Source organism: Tamandua tetradactyla, chromosome 10, assembly GCF_023851605.1.
Source record: "Tamandua tetradactyla isolate mTamTet1 chromosome 10, mTamTet1.pri, whole genome shotgun sequence".
NCBI lineage: Eukaryota > Metazoa > Chordata > Mammalia > Pilosa > Myrmecophagidae > Tamandua > Tamandua tetradactyla.
In genome coordinates, this window is record NC_135336.1 from 1,785,378 (window position 1) to 1,801,199 (window position 15,822).

The following is a 15,822-nucleotide window of genomic DNA, read 5'->3' on the forward strand; positions in this document are numbered from 1 at the left end:
ATTTTTTTCTTTGATTCACTCATGGTTTAAGAGCATCTTGTTTAACCTGCATATATTTGCACACTTTCTGGATTTCTTTTGTTGTGGATTTCCACATTTTTTAATGTATTGACCTGTCTTTTCCCAAGCATATGGTCTATCCTGGGGAATGTACAAGGAGCACTTGAGAAGAATGTATATCCTACTGTTTGGAGGTTGAATGTTCCATAAATATCTGTTAGATCAAGGTCATTTACCATATTATTTAAGTTATATATTTTAATTTTCTGTTTAGATGTTCTATATATTAGAGAGTGATGTGTTGAAGTCTCCCACTATTATGGTAGAGCCTATTATTCCCTTCAGTTTTGCCAGTGTTTGCCTCATGAACTTGGGGCAGCATGATTAGGAGCATAAATATATATGATTGTTGATCTTCTTGGTGAGTTTCCCATTATATTAATATGTAGTGCCCTTCTTTATCTCATAACAATTTTGTGCTTAGAGTCTATATTTTCTGTTATTAGAATAACTACCCAACAGCTTATTTTTTATTGCTTGTGTGGAATATCTTTTTCCCTTCTTTCACTTTCAACATATTTGTATTTTTCGCATGTGGATGGTTTCTTATTAGTAAACTCTCTCTGTTTCTACTTATCTTTGAATACTTTAAACTCATCCTCATTTTTGAAGGACAACTTTGCTGGATATAAAATCCTTCACTGGCAATTTTCTATTTCAGATTCTTCAATTTATCATATTACTACCTTTCTACCTCCATTGTTTCAGTTGCTAAATCAGCACTTAGACTTAGTTGGCCTCCCTTGAGTGTGGTAAATCACTATTTTCTTGCTCCCTTCAGAATTTTCTCCTCCTCTTCATCATTTGAAAGTCTTATTCATATGTGTCCTGGATTGCATCTATTAGGATTTTACCCTGTTGAATATGTTGGCTTCTTGGATTTGTATAATTATATTTGTTATAAAATGTGGGAAATTTTCAGCAACTGATTCTTTAAGTATTCTTCCTGTCCCTTTTCCCTTCTCTTCCCCTTCTAGGGCAACCCTGATGCACATATTCTGTACTTTGCATTGCAAAACATTTCCCTGAGACTCTGCTCAAATTTTTCCACTTTTTCTCCATTCGTTCTTTTGTCTGTTTAACTTTAGTTGTTCTGTCTTCTAGCTTACTGACTCTTTCCTCTGCTTTTTCAAATCTGCTGTTGTGTGTTTCTAGTATATTCTTAATTTCATCATCAGTTTCTTTTATTTCCATAATATCTGTTATTTTCTGTATATTCTTTAAAATACTTCTTTTTACTCTTCTAATATCCTTTATCTCCTTGTACACACTTTACTTCATTTCTTTGAATTGATTCAGGATATTTGTTCCCACATATTTTATTGGTAATGTTTCTCTGTCTCCTTGGAGTTTTGGATTTGTTCATTTGAATGGGTCATTTCTTCTTGAGCTTTTTTGTGCCTTGGGTTTTTATCTGACCATTTGACTATCTTTAAGGGTCTATTCAGTTTCTCTCTTTTATCCAGGATTTAGATGGTCCCTGTGTTTGATGTTTGTGTCATCAGTATATATCAGACAAAACTGGGCCAGTTAACAATGCACGGGGTTTAAACCAGCTCAGTTTTGCCTAGGTAGGGTCTACAAAGACTCTGAAAAGTCGGGCAGTTTCCCTGTATTCTCCATCTTGCCTATCAGAATGACACTCTTCAGTTCCCTAAACATCCTCAGAAGCTGCTTACATCCTGGAACCCTGCAATGTTTGATGAGGTGGAGATGAAAGTGTGATGCTCTCATGCTGTCAATTTTCTGTCCAAATTATGGTTTAGTGTTTGACCATATCACCCTCTGCATTTGTGGTGGAGGTCTCCCCTGCTACCCTAGTCTGCAGTCATCCTTCAGGCAGAGATCAGGCTGTCCACTGCTGTTTCCCTCAAGATGGGGAATAGACACCTCAGGTGCAATTAGCAATCTCTGTTCATGTTTTCTTAAACTTTTTGTCCCTCACTGAACTTGGTCTTGAAATGTTCTCCCCTGTCCTGAGTCCCAAAACAGTAGATTCAGACATTTCCTCCATGGATACTGTTATTTTTAGGTGAGATTTTTCAGCTCCCTAATTAATTCTACTTTGGAAGCTCTTCCTTACTTCTCTTTTGTATTCCACCATCCCCAGGGGGTCAAGACCTGCTGTGGGTCTCTGCAGGCTTTGGTCCCTATCTGTGGATATAAGGGATGATCTGTCTCATTGTTGTGAGGGATTTTATTCTCTTTTTTCCTGGTGGGAGATGGAAGTGATCCTGACTGCTAACTCTGGGCGCTTTCCAGAAATGAAGGACTGAGGGAGACGGAGGAAAGATAACTTACTGGTCCAGGAAAAAAGTTACTTACATGATACTTTTATTTTTCTTTGATCCATCATTTATGGGATTTTTCTCCTTTCCTTATCTTCCTCCAGAGTTCCTCATAAGTGGAAATTGTTATTTTATCACTGAATTTCTCAGGATAGGTTTTTAGTAGTTGTCTTATATTACCATGCTGATGATGTCACTGCTATTATTTATTTTGAATTAATTTTTAAATTGGAGTGGGTTTTAGCAGTATTTCTTTTCTCTCCCTATGCATGTCCAATTTCCCAGCATCATTTGTTGAAAACACTGTTTTTCCTCCACTGAATTGCCATAAGGAGAGTGATATCAAATTCAAAGTTGAATTTGAAAAATTATCCCTTCATGAATTTAGAAATTAATGGCCCTTTGAGATTATACATGGGATTTTTAGGAACAGGCATTTTACTGGCTTGAAGTGCTTTAAAGTGATCAACAATTCATTTGCCCAGGATTGTGGGTTTTCTTAGGACATGGGGTATTCAGTGGGAAAATTGGGACAGTCCTAATCACTAACACATTTTATCTTTCCTTATTGCATGCCAATTCTCAGGCATTTTCCTCTTCTTTCCAACCTTTCTGTCTCACTGATCCCTTCAAAAGCTCAGAAAATTGAGTCATAGCCATTTTCACTTGACTTCCAGTATTTCAGCTTTGAAGCTAAGCTAAAGAGAATGCAACATTTTCCTTAAATACTGCTTGAACTAGTATCAATTCCAAATTAATGCTATGTAATGGAGGGTTGCCTATAATGAAATTGTCTGGCAGGATTACAGAATGTGAGAGCAGAGAGTAAGTTCTACCACTTTGTTCTTGTAGAACACAGTAGCTGCTTTGGTGAGTTTCTAGCACCTTACCTAATGCATAGCAGGCCATTTAAAACAGTCTATATTGTTCATGCTGGCAATGAAGGTGAAGATATCATGAAACAGATGATGATACTGAGAATGATGATAATGATGATGATGATGTAATTAATGATGCAGAAGAAGAAACTGGGCTCTAAGTGTTGGTAGCAGTATAACATGGTGAATGAGTTTGTCATTAGATTCCCTAAATCCTGATCCTAGGGTCATCAATGTCTTACTTTGTGACAATAAACAAGTTTTTACATTTACCAAGCATCACATTCTTCATATGAAAACTATGGACATCAATATTCTTAATTATTAATTATTGCTCTTCTCAGGATTAAATAAAATAGCACAGTGAATGACACATAAACTGTGTACCAATGTGAACTGCTATTAAATATTTGGTTAGGATTAAAACAGGATAACAGACTCCGTCAATCAGAGTTTGGTGCTTCTGGAGAAGACAAACAGGGGAGAATTATTATTAGTGAAATCTTCTATGTTATATGAGGACATAAAATACTCATTTTTCTTCTGGGCTAAATAAAAACTCTGCTCTTGTACTAAAAATTATGTTCTTCTAGAGACAATTAACATGATCCTACTTTAATTTGCTCCCTCTAAGAATGGGCTTCCAATGTTTACTTAGCAATGTGTTGCATCCTGCCAAATAAATAAAATTAACACATACATAGTCTCTGGATGCAGTTTTGTCTATTATATTCTTTTATTTTATTCTGGGAACTAATTATTATTAATAAATATTCGTATGAATCTCAACTAAATTGATATTTTTCTGGTTTTTGTGAATGGCTTTAGCCCACTATGACAGCACAATATCTCATTTTGAATCAGTACTCTATACTGCTTTTAGAACTGTCTTTTAAAACTGAGTCCCACAAAATATTACTTCCTCTTTCCAAAATTTTCAATTTCTTTTTTATTGCCTATAGAAACACAAAATAATTGCTAATTATACTAATCTGCACAAGTTACTTCACATTATGATTTATGTATCAAATATTTCTTCTTTGTAGAAGAACTGTCATAGTCTTCTAGCCAAACTACTTGCTATTTTCAAGAAATGTTTTGTACTTCATGCCTCCTTATATTTGAAAGTCATTGCTGTTTGTTATTTATTTCCCCTCCCCTCTACCTTTTCTTTCATATTTTTTAAAAACTGCCTATTTTTCAAAGAAAATGCCATATCCATGCTTTTTTTAGTCTTGCCACTAAAATATCCAGAACAAATAAAGTGTAATTGTTACTATGTGAAAGTACTAATACCTCTTGTAAATTGTCCATGATTTCAGCACGATTGTGTATTTTTCCACCATTAATCATGAGAGAACTGAGAACATGTGTTTTCTACATTATAATAAAAGACAATCTCATAATGATTAGTACAAAGTATGAGCTTTAAATATTCATCAAGTAATGAATCTTTTCATAATTAGAATTAATTGATCTTTCATTGTTCCTCCTAAAATCTTTTAATTATGAACTTCATCATTTCAAATCTACATTTGGAAATTTTGTTTCCATTAAATATAAAAAACTGCCTCATCATTACTAAAAAGCATGCATATTCTAAAACATGATTTTTCAAATACCTTGAGTTTTGGGCTCTATTTGCCTTTAATTGAGAGCTCAAAATAAACCAAGATTTGGGCTAAAGAGTCCCCTTCATTATTTAATGTTGAAACCACTGAAAGATATTATGTCTGTTATTATCCCCATTTAATGAATAAAGAGCCATAAATTTGTAGAATATAATTTTAAAATACAAAGTCACAGACAGAAAATGCCACTGTCAAGGTTTTGTAAGTTGTCCACATAAATTATATTAGGAAATGCACTAGTCCAAATATAAATTTTGTACCAAATAAACATTTTGTGCTTTAGTTTCACACATAAGTGAATGTTTTAAAATATGAATTACCATTTATTTTCAACACCCAGCAGTATTGACATTCCTTTGTTCTTTCCCATGCAAAAACATTTTTAAATTTGTACATTTAGCCACTATCATTATACACTTGGCATTCCAAATTATATCATCCCAGACTTTATTGTTTATCTTTCCTTCTGATTTCATTTGTGCCCCCAGGCTTCCTCCCTCTATCATTTTCATATTCAGCTTCATTTAGTATTCTAACATTATTGTATTGCTGTTAGATAGTATTGTGCTATCCATTTCTGAATTTTTACAATCAGTCCTGTTGCACAATCTGTACCCCTTCAGCTCTAATGACCCAATATCTACCCTATTTCTAACTCCTGATGTTCTCTGTTTTAACTGAAGTTCATTCACTAATCTTAGTTCATATCAGTGAGGCCATACAGTATTTATCCTTTTGTTTTTGGCTAATCTCACTCCGTATAATGTCCTAAAGGTCCATTCATGTTGTTACATACTTCATAACTTTATTCTGTCTCACAGATGCATAATATTCCATCATAAATATATACCACAGCTTGTTTAGCCACTCATCTGTTGATGGACATTTTGGCTATTTCCATCTCTTGGCAATTGTAAATAATGCTGCTATAAATATTCGTGTGCAAATGTCCATTTGTGTCCTTGCCCTCATGTCCTCTGAGTAGATACCTAACAATGGTATAACCAGGTCATGTGGCAGTTCTATACTTAGCTTCTTTAGGAACCACCAAACTGCCTTCCACAGTGGTTGTACCATTTGACATTCCCACCAACAGTGGATAAGTGTTCCTCTTTCTCCACATCCTCTCCAGCACTTGTCATTTTCTGTTTTATTGATAATGGCCATTCTGATGGGTGTGAGATGATATCTCATCGTGGTTTCGATTGGCATCTCCCTAATAGCAAGGAAGTTGAGCATCTTTTCATGTGCCTTTTGGCCATTTGTATTTCTTCTTCTGAGAAGTGTCTGCTCATGTCTTTAGTCAACTTTGTAATTGGGTTGTCTCTTTTGTTGTTGAGTTGAATAATCTCTTTATATATTCTGGATACTAGACCTTTATCTGATATATCATTTCCAAATATTGTCTCCCATCATGTAGACTGTCTTTTTAATTTCTTGATGAAGTTTTTTGATGTGCACATGTGTTTAATTTTGAGGAGTTCCCCTTTCTTTCTTTCTTTCTTTCTTTCTTTCTTTCTTTCTTTCTTTCTTTCTTTCTTTCTTTCTTTCTTTCTTTCTTTCTTTCTTTCTTTCTTTCTTCAGTGTTTGTGCTTTGGATGTAAGGTCTAAGAAACTGCCTCTTGTTATAAGATTTATAAGATATTTCACTACATTTTCTCCTAAAAGTTTTGTGGTCATAGATCTAATGTTTAGGTCTTTGATCCATTTTGAGTTAATTTTTGTATAGGGTATGAGATATGGATCCTCTGTCATTCTTCTGCATGTGGATATCCAGTTCTCTGAGCACCATCTATTTAAGAGACTGTTCTGTCCCAGGTGAGTTGGCTTGACTGCCTTATCAATGATCAATTGTCCATAGATGAGAGGATCCATATGTGAACATTTTATTCAATTCCATTGCTCAGTATATCTATCTTTATGCCATACCATGCTGTTTTGACCACTGTAGCTTCATAATATGCCTTAAAGTCAGGTAGCATGAGACCTCCTGACTTTAAGGCATATTATGAAACTACAGTGATAAAAAAAATTCATTTTTCCTTCTCAGGATATTTTTAGCTGTTCAGGGCACCCTGTCCTTCCAGATAAATTTCGTTATCATTTTTCTAATTCTGAAAAATAAGTTTTTTGGATTTTAATTGTTATTTCATTGAATCTATAATTCAATTTAGGTAGAATTGACATCTTAACTTTTAGTCTTCCAATCCATGAACACAGCATGCCTTTCCATTTATTTAGGTTTTCTGTGATTTCTTTTAGCAATTTCTTGTAGTTCCCTTTGAAAAGGTGTTCTAGTCTGCTAGCTGCCAGAATGCAATATACCAGAAATGAAATGGCTTTTAAAAATGGGAATTTAATAAGTTTCTAGTTTACAGTTCTAAGGCCAAGAAAATGTCCCAATTAAAACAAGTCTACAGAAATGTCCAATCAAAGGTATCCATCCAAGGAAAGATACCTTGGTTCAAGAAGGCCAATGAAGTTCAGGGTTTCTCTCTAGTGAGAAGGCACATGGTGAACACAGTCACAGTTTCTCTGTTGGCTGGAAGGGAACATGGTGAACATGGTCAGGGTTCCTCTCTCATATGGAAGGGCACATTGTGAACATGCCATCATTTGCTAACTTCTTCTCCTGACTTCCTGTTTCATGAAGCTCCCCTGGAGGCATTTTCCTTCTTCATCTCCAAAACACTGGCTGATGTACACTCTCCTTCATGGTACAACAGCATTCTCTAATCCCTCTGAATCTCCCATTCTCCAGAATGTTTCCTCTGTTATAAGACTCTAGAAACTTATCAAAACCCACCCAAGTGGGTGGAGACATGTCATCATCTAATCCAGTTTAACAACCACTCTTGATTAAGTCATACCTCCAGGGAGATTTTCTAATTACAGATTCAAACATATAGAATAGAATAGGGATTATTCTGCCATTATGAAATGGAATTTTGATTAAAACATAGTTTTTCTAGGGTCCATTCATCCTTTCAAACCAGCACAATAGGTCTCTTGTGTCTTTAGATAAATTTATTCCTATATATTTTGCTCTTTTGGTTGCAATTGTAAATGGAATTTTTTTCTTAATTTCCCCTCAGATTATTCGTTTCTAGCTTATAGAAACACTACAGATTTTTGGGTGTTGATCTTGAAACCTGCCACTTTGCTGTACTCATTTATTAGCTCTTGTAGTTTTGCTGTGGAGTTTTTGGGGTTTTTGACATATAGCATCACATCTGCAAACCATGAGAGTTTTATTTCTTCCTTTCCAATTCTGATGCCTTGTATTTCTTTTTCTTGTCTAATTGCTCTGGCTAGAACTTCCAAAACAATGTTGAATATCAGTGGTGATAGTGGACTTCCTTGTCTTTTTCCTGACCTTAGGGGGAAAGTTTTCAGTTTTTCCCATTGAGCATGATGTTAGCTGTGGGTTTTTCATATATTCCCTTTATCATTTTGAGGAAGTTCCCTTCTATTCCTTTCCTTTGAAGTGTTTTCAACAAGAAACGATGCTGAATTTTGTCAAATGCCTTTTATGCATCAATCAAGATGATCATGTGGCTTTTCTGCTTTGATTTGTTGATATGGTATATTACATTAATTAATTTTCTTATGTTGAACCATCCTTCAATACCTGGGATGATTTGTCATGTATTGGTCATGTTGTATGATTCTTTTAATGTGCAGCTGGATTTGATTTGCAAGAATTTTGTTGAGGATTTTTATATCTATATTTATTAGAGAGATTGGTATTTAGTTTTTGTTTCTTGTAATATGCTACTCTGGCTTTGGTATGAGGGTGATGCTGGCTTCATTGAATGAGTTAGATTGCCTTCACTCCTCTTCAATTTTTTTGAAGTGTTTGAAAAGTATTGGTACTAATTTTTTCTTGAATATTTGATAGAATTTACATGTGAACCCATCTGGTCCTTGGATTTTCTTTTGGGGGAGCTTCTTAATGACTGATTCAATTTCTTTACTTGTGATTGGTATGTTGAGGTCATCTATTTTTTCTCAAGTCAATGTTGGTTTTCATGCCTTTTTAGGAAGCTGTCCATTTCATACACATTGTCTAGTTTATTAGCATAAAGTTATTTATAGTATCCTCTCATTACTTCCTTTATTTCTGTGGGTCAATTGTTAGGTCTCCTCTTCCATTTCTGATCTTATTTATTTGCATCCTCTCTCTTCTTCTTTTTGTCAACATTGCTAAGGGTCCAGATATTTCACTGATGAGTTTTAAGCCTCTTGTATTAACATGATTCTAACAAAATTTCACTGATTTTTCTTGCCTTTGAAACTTAATCAATGGACAGTCTTAGCCAGATTAAGCAGAATTATTGAAATACATTTGATCAGTTCAGATGAGATGACCAAAAAGGGATATGATCAATAGTAAATTTATTTTAATTAGTAAGGATTGTAAAATAGACTTTCATGCTAATTTGGGTAGGCCCTCTTTCATAGAAGTCTGTGGCTTTTTGTGGTATTAGGGTCACTTACACAAGCCAGAGCAATCACACAGAATTTTGGAAGAAGCTATTGCCTACTGTCTGGATGTCTTTAGGTTGAAAAATGTATATATTTCTTCTCAGGATCAAAAGTAGCCAGTCTGAGCAAGGATTTTGTAGTCAATTGATTGTCCCTCTACCTAGTGAAATGTGTCCTGTCTACATCCGAATTTAGCCTCCCCCACACGAAGTAATCATCTAGGCTCATGGAAATAGCACTGAAGGCAGATCCCAAACAAGGTCATTATGTCTGTGGAGGAGAATTGTGATAGTCTTATCCTGTGGAAGATGAGGAAAAGACTCTTAGGAGCCTCCCACCTTCACAGATGTCTCAGAGATTGTGTACTTCTGTACTTCCTTTGGAACTTTTGGCATTTCATAAAACTTGGCTTTGTATCTTGGGATGGGGATCTCTTTCCTATACTCAGCTTCAGGAGACTTCATAAGTACATTTACACAGATAAATACCTTTGATAATTATTTACATTGATAAGTTATTCTTTAAGAGAAAAGTAAGCTTTCATTTTCTTCAATGAAGTATATTCAGTTTATATTTGAGTACCTCTTTTTAATACATAAGATCTATGTCTCCACCCATTCAAGGTGGCATTGCTTACTGGAGCTCTTTAAGAGGGAACCATTTGGAGTGGGCAATGGTGGCTCAGTGGCAGAGTTCTTGCCTGCCATGCTAGAGACCAGGGTTCATTTCCCTATGCCTGCCCATGTAAAAAAATTAAATAAAAATAAAATAAAATAAGAAGGAACCATTTTGGAAAAGGCTTCACAGCCACGAAAGGCATCAAAACTACAGAGCCCATGTAGCTAGGGACTTTTGGAGATGAAGAAGCTCCACAAAGCAGGAAGCCTGGAGAGAAAGACAAAAGACTTCACCACATGCCCTTCCAGCTGATAGAGAAATACTGAACATCATTGGTCTTTCTTGAATGAAGGCAATCTCTTATTGGTGCTTTAATTTGGATATTTTCATTGCCTTGCCTTAATACAGACATTTTCATGGCCTTAGAACTGTAAATCAGCAACTTAATAAATTCCCCTTTTAAAAACTGTTCTGTTTCTTGTATATAATATTTCAACAACTACAAATTAGAACAGACATCTATTATATTATTCCACCATAGTCAAATAAAAATAAAACTAGAGATTCTTAAATTAGATTATATGTTTGGCAAAACCTTCTCTCTTTTAGACTGAAAAGCTACACATGATTCAGCATCTTAGATTTTCTTAGTGAATTAAGTAATTGTGACTGCAGAACCTGGGGTTGCAAGTCACACTGTATTTGTAGACCCATATTCAAAAATGGTTTTCATTTATGCCACTTGTCAGGTGTCATAAATATAGTACCCTCTTTGAAAAGTCCAAGAACATTGAAACAATAATGAATAAATTTACAATAGTGTTAAGCACTTTTAGTAAATCTGCCTTATCATAATAGTTCTGACAGCCATAATTTCATGTAAATAATCAACTGCATTAAAAGCCAAATCTATCAGATTAAATAGACAAAAAATAAAAAATGAAAACCACAGCATTTATCACAATGGTAGAGAACTTTTGTGGAGGAATGAAATAGGACAAGAATTTCCTTGTGTACCTAATAGCTGCTTTCAGCTATCCTTAAACACACACACAAAGATGCATTTCTCTGTTTACATAATATCTAATATTTATCATGTTAGCAAGTTTTCATATATAAGAAATCTGAAGCTTACAGAGGTTAATACAGTTAAACTGTAAATGAAATGAAGAGCCACTCAGATTTGTTGTTAAATCCAACTCACTGGGTATTACAAGAAAGTGCAAGAAGTGGTTGGTTCACTTAGTTTCAGTAATATGTTTGTCAAACTGAAGAAAAATTGTCAATATAGACATTTGATTAAATTGTTTAATATTTGAACTGTGATAAATTAGTCAATGGACCCTTGAGTATTCAGCTACAGATTATCATGTTAGGCATATTTTCCTGAACAGTGGCTGTTATAATTAGCCCTGCCATCTTCTATTGTTGATATTCCTGCTGAAATATATCTTGAGAAAGACTTCTAGGGATACCATTTAGTTACTTGATTTTGTACCATTAGTAATTATTTGTACTGCATATTCATGATAAATTTACATTATCAGATACATTTCTACTCAAAATAATAATATGAAAATATTTGAAGATATTTATTTTTGTATCTTTTCCTTTACAACCACTGGCTTTAGTGCATTTGTTTAATCAGTGGAAGAACATACATCAGGGAATGGTATCTCTGGAGAAAAGAGGACTTTGCCATCGTAAGGAAATTTCTGCTACAAAATTGTGTCAAATCAATCATCTAATTAATAAATTTACACTCATACAATACTCAGAATCATCTGTGAATAACAACATGTAGATCCCTTCAGCTCTCAGTTGTTCACTCTATGCAATGTTTGCCATTTAATTGTCAAAACATGATGAACTATAACATTGTAATGGAGTTCATGATTCTGAGCCTTATAAGAGGAGGAGGTTTTCATAACTATCTTCCTTTTCATATACCTTGTGGCTTTTCTTGTCAATAAGCTTATTGTAATTGCCATGATTTATAACAGTACCTTGCATACCCCCATGTATTTTCTCCTTGCACTGGCTATGGTGGACATCACCTGCACAGAAAGCATTGTCCCAAAGATGCTGGGGACCATGGTAATGCCATATAAGAGCATTAATTTGGATGCTGCATGTTCCAGTTCATCTTCTTCGTGTGCTGAGGGCTGAGATGTTTCTCTTCACCACCATAGCCTATGACCACTATGTGCCCAACTGTTTCCCTCTTGGCTACAGTCCTATTATGAACCACCTTATGTGTGTTGCCCTGCTCAACATTGTTATGGCTATTGCAGTCACCAGTTCCTGGGTTCATGCATGTTCTATTTTGATGTTGATTTTCTGTGGGCTAAATGACATTGACCACTTTTGTGATCTCCAGGTTATTGACTATGCTCTGCAACTTCATGAGAATCAGCAAGGTGATGGTGTATGTTGCTGACATTACCCTGGCTGTGGGTGACTTTATCCTCAGCTGCATCTCCTATGGTTTTATCATTGCTGCTATAATCTGCATCTGCTGAGCAGCAAGCAAGAAGGCCATTTCAACATGCTTATCTCCTCTCATAGTTGTTTCCCTCTACTATTCCCCTATGATTTACACCTGTATCTGTTCTGCCTCCAGCTACACATTTGAAAGGGGTAAGGTAGCTTCACTCACACACTTGTGACTCTCTCATTAAACTTGATTGTTTATAGCTTCCAAGAGATATGCAGACAGAGATTAGGAAAGCATTTGTATTTCTGAAACTTTAGTGATTTCAAGATGAAACTCAGTGATGAATTTGAAGATGTAGTGTGCCTTGGATCAGCGACAGACGTGAAGAACTATCAGAAACAAAGAACACTGATATCCTCAGAGAGAGCATTGACCACCTGACCATTTCTTCATGCTGTGGGAAGGGACTAGTGTGCAGAGACTCTGAAGTCATTGACTGCTTAATTAAATAATAGTCAATAAAAAGATAATTTGATGTGTGATCTACAGTGAAGATTTTGGGGGTGTGTGTGCATGATCTGGGAATCAAACCCATGTCTCCTGCATGGAAGGGGAGCATTCTACTACTGGACCACCCATGAACCCATGAAGATTTTTTAATTATGTCTTTGTGGAGAATTATTAATTTTAATACTTTTTCTAAGGATGATGGTTTTATATAATTAATGGGTAATATTGTGAGACAAATTACATATTTAAGGTGAAGTTCATTTTTAATGATAGAGTAATCCATATTTCAATTACTTTAATTATTTTTACATTTCTATTTCTTCTAAATATTTGACAACTGATTAGTATGTTAATTTTTTTTACTTCAGAATGTGGTTATTGTAAAGCTTGTACATATCAACATTGGTTTGGCTTCTCTCATTTTCTTACTTTCCCCTTTATAATTAAAAATGAATATGTAGTCTATCTCAAGAAAGAAAGACATTTAGTGGAAGAATTAAATTAGAAAAAAGACAAACCATCACTTAATTATATATACCTAACTGAACAGTAATAAAAAATTCATTATGTTAGGAATCAGGGCTAACAAAAGAAACTGAAAAAAAAAATTACAGCAGTTGCTGAAACCAAGAGATAAAACAACAGTTGTAGTTGTATATTTTATCACACCCATAGCACAAGCCATTCAAAAAATCAAAGAAAAACAGACACAGAGATATCAAAGATGTTAATACTGTAGTTAGTAGGCTTGAGCATATATATATTGAACTGAAGCAGCATGTATACTATGGTATGTTACAGCCCTCCAAAACAGTGTGGGGATTCTTTGCAGGTGTATATGAACAATAACAAAAATTGATCATGTATTTCACCATGAAAAGGAGCCACAGATATTTTCAATAATCAATTTCATACACATGTTCTTGGAAGAAGAATGTGTGTAGGCATATTCACATATGCACAGCATTGTACCTTTTGCTACAATAAAATGTAATATTAAGTTGTATAAATCCAAGTATATACATGCACACATATGTTTATATGAATCAACATTATGGTGTTATTTGTGGGATATATCATGAAATCATAAAAGCATAGTTCAGTATAGTGTATATAATATTTGTATCAATATGTTTATAACAGAAGAATACACCAAGTAAAATGAAGATGATTTTGTATAGAGGTTGGGATGTTACAGTGTGTCCAAGAGATTGATGGAAGTTATTATGTACTGTATTTTTCAGGTTTACTCTCAGGTCATGCAAATATTTCATATAATAATAATAATATAACAAATTCAACCAAAATAAAAAACTGAAATGGATAATAATATAAAACAAATAAATCTAACTTTATATATCATTTAGGGGTTTAATAGTGAAGGAAATATTTTAAATGACTTCAAACAACAGTAATATAAAGGACATTTCCAGTAAGGTATGCAGAAAGGACTATAAAGGATCAATGTAAAAATTCAAAAACCAAACAAAATATGATTATTTTAGAGGTCTCAAAGAGCTGTGTTTCAGCATATACTACTAGTAGATAAATAGTTATCATTTATAGAAAATTTCAAGCAAAAATCTCCAAAAGGAATGAAAACATTTCAATATCATTGGTTCAGTTTGCCATCTCAATAATCAATAGCTGCTAAAATTATTCAGTGAATTGTTAATGGGGAATTTTATAATAAGTGAAAGAAATTAAAATCCCCTGAACATAATGATGAAATTTGCCACCATTAATAAAACAACCATCAGATATTATGGGTCTGTGCTAGTTTGCTAGCTGCCAGAATGCAACACACCAGAAATGAATTGGCTTTGAATAAAAGGAGATTTATTTTGTTAGTTCTCCAGAGGAAAGGCAGCTAACTTTCAACTGAGGTTCTTTCTTATGTGGGAAGGCACAGGATGGTCTCTGCTGGCCTTCTCTCCAGGCCTCTGGTTTCCAACAACTTTCCCCAGAGTGATTCCTTTCTGCATCTCCAAAGGCTTGGGTTGAGCTGTGAGTGCTGAGATGAGGTATGCTGAGCTGCTTGGGTTGTGCTATGTTGTGCTCTCTCATTTAAGCACCAGCCAATTAAGTCAAATGTCATTCATTGCAGCAGGCACACCTCCTAGCTGACTGAAGATGTAATCAGTGACAGATGAGGATCACGTACTATTGGCTCATGTCCACAGCAACAGAACTAGGTTCCTTAACCTGGCCAAGGTGACAACTGAATCTAACTACCACAGGTCTCTTGAGATTATGTAATAAAAGGTGCAGTGATTCTCCTGCATTCTTTGCAAAACAGTAGAACCAGAATTCAATAAAATATTCCTAGGAAATAAAAGAGTGAGGAACCAGTTCAGTGATTATGAAACTGTCATAAAAAATACAAAATTTGGGAAATCATATAACAAAAATCTTGTTTTTATCAATAAATAAATGGCAAGAAAATAAATCAAGAATGAGAAGTTAATTGTTTTAAAAAACAAACATCCAAGAGAGATCAAACAAATGTGGGGACCCTGTTTAGATTCTAATTGGAGAAAATGTAAAAAATAACATATAAGCAACATGAGCAATTTGATATCTAATAGTTGTTTGGCACTACTAAGGAATTACTATTGATGTGTTTAAAAGTAATAACTAAAAATTTATTTTATAATTTAAAGACCTCATTTTATTGAGAGACATATTGAAATAATAATCTAGCTAGCATGTGGGGAATGGACGCTGTGATAGTTTGGGAGAGCTGCTATGATAAATACCACAAACTTCTCTGCTTAAACAACAGGAATTAATTGTCTCAAATTTCAGAATCTGAAAGTCCAAAATCAAGTCCTCAGGAAAGCCAAGTTTTCTCCAAAATCTGTAGCATTCTGGTGAGGGGATCTCCCTCCTTGGTTATCCTCTGATTTGCA

The 15,822-nt window shown here is 34.5% G+C and overlaps 1 pseudogene; it reads left to right on the forward strand.

The window, feature by feature from the left end:
• Window positions 1-11,828: 11,828 nt before the first annotated feature.
• Window positions 11,829-12,717, forward strand: LOC143648893 (olfactory receptor 13G1-like; annotated as a pseudogene).
• Window positions 12,718-15,822: the final 3,105 nt, after the last annotated feature.